Source organism: Podarcis cretensis (assembly GCF_951804945.1).
Source record: "Podarcis cretensis genome assembly, chromosome: 3".
NCBI classification, from domain to species: domain Eukaryota; kingdom Metazoa; phylum Chordata; class Lepidosauria; order Squamata; family Lacertidae; genus Podarcis; species Podarcis cretensis.
In genome coordinates, this window is record NC_137172.1 from 52,048,380 (window position 1) to 52,055,178 (window position 6,799).

A 6,799-nucleotide genomic window follows, 5' to 3' on the forward strand; every position below is an offset into this window, starting at 1 on the left:
CAAGAAATGCTCACAGGAAATGCACATTTACTTTGGTGTACATTGTTTCTAAGTATGTTAGACAGACTTAGAATCACAGAACAGTAGAGTTGGAGGGACCCAATGAACATCCAATGAAGGAGAGGCCACTACCTTCTGAGGGAGTCTGCTCCATTGTCAAGCAGCTCTTACCCTCACCTCCGAGTCAGTCAACAGGCACTGGAGTAGGTAGTGTGTGCTGAATTTGGGTGCTAGGCACTGGCCACCTCACTCCTTCGTCTGGTTTTCCAAGCAGTTCATGGTTGCTGGGTTTTATTTCTTTTGCACTCTCCTGTTTCAATTACCTCATCACCCCAAATAGTTCAGCCATGTACTTGAGGTAGCTGCTTGTTTCATGGATGTCCACCACCTCAGACCCGTTTCTACTATTCACAATAGCAGCCCACACAGTATTCTTTTTATGCGTTAACTAGAGCTTGAGTTCAACCATGAAATACATAAATAATAATGAGAAGAGTTCCTATGAACACATATAGAGTGCTGGTCCCACTGCCTCTAGTAATACACAGCCATCATGACTCATAGTCATTGATCACCTTAACCTCCATGAATTTTTCTACCATAGCCAGAACTTGTGGCAGCGAACTCCATAGTTTAGAATGCACCATGTGAAACAAAGGCAAATGGATGTGGTTTCCATTACACAGGATCTCCCTGTTTAAAAAAATAACTTTTAATTATTACTTCTATTTCTGCTGTTTAGGCTTCATGTGCTTTTATAGTATGTCACTGGAACAAATCCAATGATACGAGAGACCTTGAGGTTGCAGAAGTCCCCCAAAAAATGGTTTTAGAAAAAACCTTTAGAAGCAGAAGTCTCCCCCAAAACAGCCCAACGGGGATTGAGCAGAAGCCATGGACTGCTGATAGAGCATTGCGGAAGGCATGGCTGACTGATTAGAGCAGTGATCAGAAGCACCGCATGTGCCAACCTTTTGTTGCTGGTCTCATGTGCAGTTCTAGAATTAATACCTTTCAATTCTAGAAGTCTTTCTGGATCTGGCTTAAGTGTTTTGAGCTTTGTTTCACAAAGAAACTCATCTTTCACAGTGTCCCAGGTAGAACAGGAAAAGGCGACACCTGGCACAATCTCCCCATCATTGTTAAATGCAAATGAGCTAATATTTCCTGAAAGACAGGAAATTGTCTTTCACATCAACTCGCTACAAGTCATAACTTCAGTTTCTTATTTGAAAAACCAGAAATCACATTAGCAACTCTTTCCAAGACCATTTCTTAAGTCTGAGGCACTTCCAAGAGGTGGGAACATTTAATGTGATTTCTTGAACACATTAAAAAGGTAGGGACATGATTATAGCTTCAAGACCTTGGGTGAAATTCAGCATTGCGCTCTTCTGGCCATTCTATCTACAGTGCTACCTCGGGTTAAGAACTTAATTTGTTCTGAAGGTCCGTTCTTAACCTGAAACTGTTCTTAACCTGAAGAACCACTTTAGCTAATGGGGCCTCCTGCTGCCGCTGCACCGCTGCTGCACGATTTCTGTTCTCATCCTGAAGCAAACTTCTTAACCCGGGGTACTATTTCTGGGTTAGCAGAGTCTGTAACCTGAAGCGTCTGTAACCAGAAGCATCTGTAACCCGAGGTACCACTGTACACAAGCATTGCAGCTTGCCAGGTAGAAAATTGCCCCTTCTCCTTCCCCCACAAGCTGTTATGGGGGTTATCCCATCACCCCCCCCCCCCGAACCAATATTAGATAGTGCAGGTGGAGATGGAGGAAGCCCCATTGGAAGAAGAAGAAGAGTTTGGATTTGATATCCCGCTTTATCACTACCCTAAGGAGTCTCAAAGCAGCTAACAATCTCCTTTCCCTTCTTCCCCCACAGCAAACACTTTGTGAGGTGAGTGGAGCTGAGAGACTTCAAAGTGTGACTGGCCCAAGGTCACCCAGCAGCTGCATGTGGAGGAGCGGAGACGCGAACCCGGTTCCCCAGATTACGTGACTACCGCTCTTAACCACTACACCACACTGGCTCCCATTGTGCGAGTAGAAGTCCTCACACAGAGCTTCTGCTGATGGGCCTAGTTAGGTGAATCCTACCCCCCTTTTTTCCTGGACTAGTTTCAAATGAGGGACCTAAATCCATTATTTTTTTTAAAAAAAGAAAAACAGCTTTGCTTTCCAAGACTGTTCCAGATGCACACTTGCCTTCCAGATGCACACCCATGCCAGAAGATTCTGTTGTGCAGCACACTACACAGAAAAACAGACACAGCCCCTAATTGCAAGAGATAAGAACATCTGGCTTAACATCCATCTGAGCTTTTGCACTCATCTGCTCAGTTCCTTGTTTTACATAATTTGGTTAATGCGGTTAATTATCAGTCATAAGATTTCAGAAATTTTCTATCTATCTCATCTTGCAGTTAGTATATGCGGAAGGAAAATGGTAGAGATGAGAAAATAGGTCATCTGCCATCTGATAATGCTGAAGAACTGCAGAGAGAAATTTCTTCCAAAGCCAATATGGTAAACATTATCCTGGAGATGGATGATGATACTCAGTCTGGGGAAGAGGGATTTATCTCTGTCTGGAAAAGTAGGATCACAGCTGCTAAGCCTTGTGTTATGGGTTCAGGTTTTGGTTCTTCTGTGTAAACTGGCGATAAGGCAAAAGAATGATGTATTTCTAGCTTCTTTCTGAAAAATCATAAAGGAGCTGATGACAGGGGTGATTTTGGAAGGGAATTATGCATAAAGCACTAAACAGCAAGTTTAAAAGAAAGAAACATGTAACCGTTCCCCAGTCTTCTAAGCAAAGAGAGTAATCCAAAAAGTTATAAGGCATAATTATGCTGGGCCCCCTTTGTGGATTTTCTTTCTACCCTGATTTTATTTTTTTAAAGTGATTCATGGAGGTGTATGTTAAAAATGTCCCTGAAGATGACAGAATTAGTGAATGCCTTATTTTAGATGACGGAAATCCCTCTATTTTCACATTTCAAAAAATCCACATTACCCCGTCTCCAAGCAGCTGGCAAGTCTTTTTTAAAATATACAAATGGGGGACAGGGTCTCTGTTACACCTGTAATGAAATCTTAAGAAATCCACTCATACCAAGAAGAGCCTTCTTTAAAATAAATAAACCCTCTTTGCTCAACCTCCTTAGACTTCTTGGTACCAAATACATAGTATGGTGAGGACACATTTGGCCTGAAAATTCTACCAGTGGCACAGACTCCCTTTGTCTCTGGGATCACTGTCCCTGATTATTATGGCACACTGAACCCTCTCACCAGGTAACCCACCCTATGGCTTATGAATAAGGAACTCTGGTACTCTGGAGTGCTCTGATGGTGTTTCCTGCTTGGCAGGGGGTTGGACTCGATGGCCCTTGTGGTCTCTTCCAACTCTATGATTCTATGATTCTTGAAAGGGCATGTTACATAGGAAAGCACCACTCTCTCTTGATCCTAGCTTAACTGCACCAGAATGCTCTCTGTTCAAGCAAAGGGCCTTAACCAGCAATTTGCTGTTCAGAATGCTGCTTGCTCTGATCCAACACTACTTCTCTGATTAGCTCCAGCAAATCTCACAAGACCTCAATTCTAGGTACATAGCTACAGGAAAGCAAGTTCCCGTAAATCTCTCAAAACATGCAAAGTAGTCACAATTGTTTTCCTCTAGAACTATACTCTCCTCTGGGCCTTGGACCTGCTCCTAGCAGTTATGGCTGCTTAAGACAGGAAGTAGTTATTCCTGATTAATTAGCCTGGTATGAAATTACTGACATCTGCCATCTTTAAAAATTAAGCAGCCCTTTTTAAAAAAATCTACTTATTATAGATGTAGCTCATTCTAACAAACTTAAGCGCTCATGAAAAGTTCTGCTAGCTGGTTAACCATTTTCTAGTTTCCTGTTTGCTATTTATGTAACTGACATGTATTTGTAAAACACATTACATTGGTCTAAGACTCTCTCAGTTAAGGAGGCAGGGAAACTGATAAATTATGTTTATGTGTACATGTATGAAGGGAACATTGTGTTTGTTGGTTTCTCTCCTCTAGTATAAGGGGGATCAAGTACCTAGGTTATCTGAACAGAATTATTAATCCCCGTTATCAATACAAATGGCTCAATGACAGATAAATCTCTAGCTAGAATAGTATTTTGTTGTTGGCAGCATTTGGGCAGTGGGGGGTATGGTTAAAGACAGCAGTCAGTGCTTTCCTCCATGTTACCTTGCTGACAGAAGTAAGATGGGTGGTGAGCAGGGAGAAGCTACCGGTATGTTTTAGTGCTGGCACCTCCTCTGTGGAAGGACCACCCGAGATGCTTTTGTAGGCAGCGGGCAAAAGTTTTTTCAGTGAGTCTGCCATTTTAGGTATACCGTTTTTAATTTTTTTAAAAAAATATATTATACATAGAAAGATCTACAATACTAAGAAAAAACAAGCATTAAACAATAATAATAACCATTTACAAAAGGACCTTACATGATGCAACAAGTGTTTGATTTCTATAAAGGAGCATACTTGCAGAATTAATACAGTGCAAGTAACTGACGCTACAACACACCTCATAAGACAACATGGTTGTGTGTTATCTTGAACCTTGTTATTCCAGAATAGAATGAACAGATACCATTTTTCAACAGCTTGCCTACCTTCTCTGTCTTTTAGCTTTGCTAAAATTGTTCCTTGTTTTCTATGGGCTGCTCTCATTTCTACTACAGGTAAATGGAAAATGACCTCTTAAGAAAAATGGAAAGCTGGCTAAAGTATGCAAATCTAGCAATGAAGTCCATGGCTGGAGGTTGCTGAAGCTGCAAATTGAGCATTTAATGCTGCCAAAATTATGTATCAAAGGTCTAGTTTCTCAAATATAGTAAGCCCATGAAGTAATTCATCTGGAAGTAGTCTTTAACTAGTATTTTCCCCATTTGTTTTCCTCATCCATGGCTGACCTTGTCTATTTTCCCCCTACTGTTTCCGTACAGTTAATACTAATGCTATTGCATTAAAATAAATGTAAAATCTGATGTGTATTTTTTTGTCTTTTCTTTCTTTTTAAAAGATGTAAACCCACTCAATTAAAAATAAAGTTTAAAAAATGGGAGATGGAGAGAGGAAATTGAAGGAGGGGCTCAAGCAGGTTAAACTGTTTTTGTTATCATGTATATGAATGTCAGGATCAAGGGGAGGCGCACTGTAAGATCAAAAAAGAATCCTTGCTATATTGCCTCCTTCCCCCAGCTATAGAGAAATATAGTATTATCAAGTCAGTGCTGATAGTCCTTTGGTACTAAATAAATGAGAATTAAAGCTTCTGCTAGATCATACCAAGGCTCATCTAGTCCAGTACCCTGTTCTCCAAGGGACCAACTAGATGCCTACAGAAGACTGCAACTGAACTCTCCCCACTTGCAATTCCCAGCAACCAACATACACCAGCATTCTGCCCCTGACATGGGTAGAACACAGCCACTGCAGTTAATGAATACCACAGCAGTGTACGGTTCAGAAGGATAGGCGGTGGGGGGGGGGGGAGTTGTACACTACTAGTCTCAAGCACCTCCACAAGGTTTTCGTTCCAGCCTTTAGCCCTTTTGTCAGGGCTGTAGATATACTACTGCATTTCCTTCTGAGGATGGTAAAAATACATATATTCATGGCACACAACTGATATCAAGCTGTAGAGTCTTTATCACATCAATTACAGTCGAACCTCTACTTACCATCACCTCTTCTTACGGATGTTCAAAGTCGTGACCGTGGCAAACCTGGAAGTAACCTGTGGGTTTGCCACCGTTTGCACACGCGCAGGAGCGGCGATCGCCGTTTGCACATGTACAGAAGCGGGCAATCACCGCCCGTGCCTGCACACAACGGCACCTCTCCCAGAGACCCATTTCAACCTCTAGACGGACCTCCGGAACGGATTATGGTCACAAATAGAGGTTCCACTGTAATTGTGAAATTTAGGTCTTCAACTATAATGGACAAATCACATCAGTCCTGATTACCAGAACTACTACTAAGAAAGTAGTTTGTAGACTTAAACCTTAAAGTATACTGCCAAATACAGTAAATAAATGCTTACTGGTATTTGTTAGGATAACTGTTATATCAAGAAGCAAGCTGCTCAAACAGAAGCTATCTTTTTTTTTTTACTTAATGTAAAAGTTATTTTTTTACAGTACCCAAAGAATTACATTTTTAATTTCAGTTTCACAAAATGACCAGGACTTAATTTAACACATCATGCAGCAGGTATTGCTAAAGTTGTATCAACTTTTGCATCAGTGACTCTATTTCACAAAGCTTACGGTTAAAACCGGTTTCCACATACATTTGCTCACAAACAAGTCCCACTGTGGTAGGGCATGATTTGAGATTAAGCATGCAGTCCACCAACCACTACACAGTCTCCCTATGTGCTTTTATTTGGAAGCTTTTGTATTGTCACTCTTTGGTGAACTGCAGCCTAAAGCTGCAATTCTGCAGTTACATACATCCAGGTCCCTTTGAAATAAATGAGGCAAATATACACACTTTTAGGACTGAAAGCTAATTTGCATAGGGGGCTTCAATGAACTTACAAAGGGATGCTTTAGATGTTTGCCATTTTTATATATTTAGGTTCAAATTGATGCAGGAGGTGTGATCCACAACTTCAGAGAGGCCCAGATTAAATGCTCTTCAAATCCACACATAAAAAACAAAAGACCACACACGCACGCAATCATTTTAAGTGAAGGATTCTCATCACATAACATTCCCAAACTTTAAAACA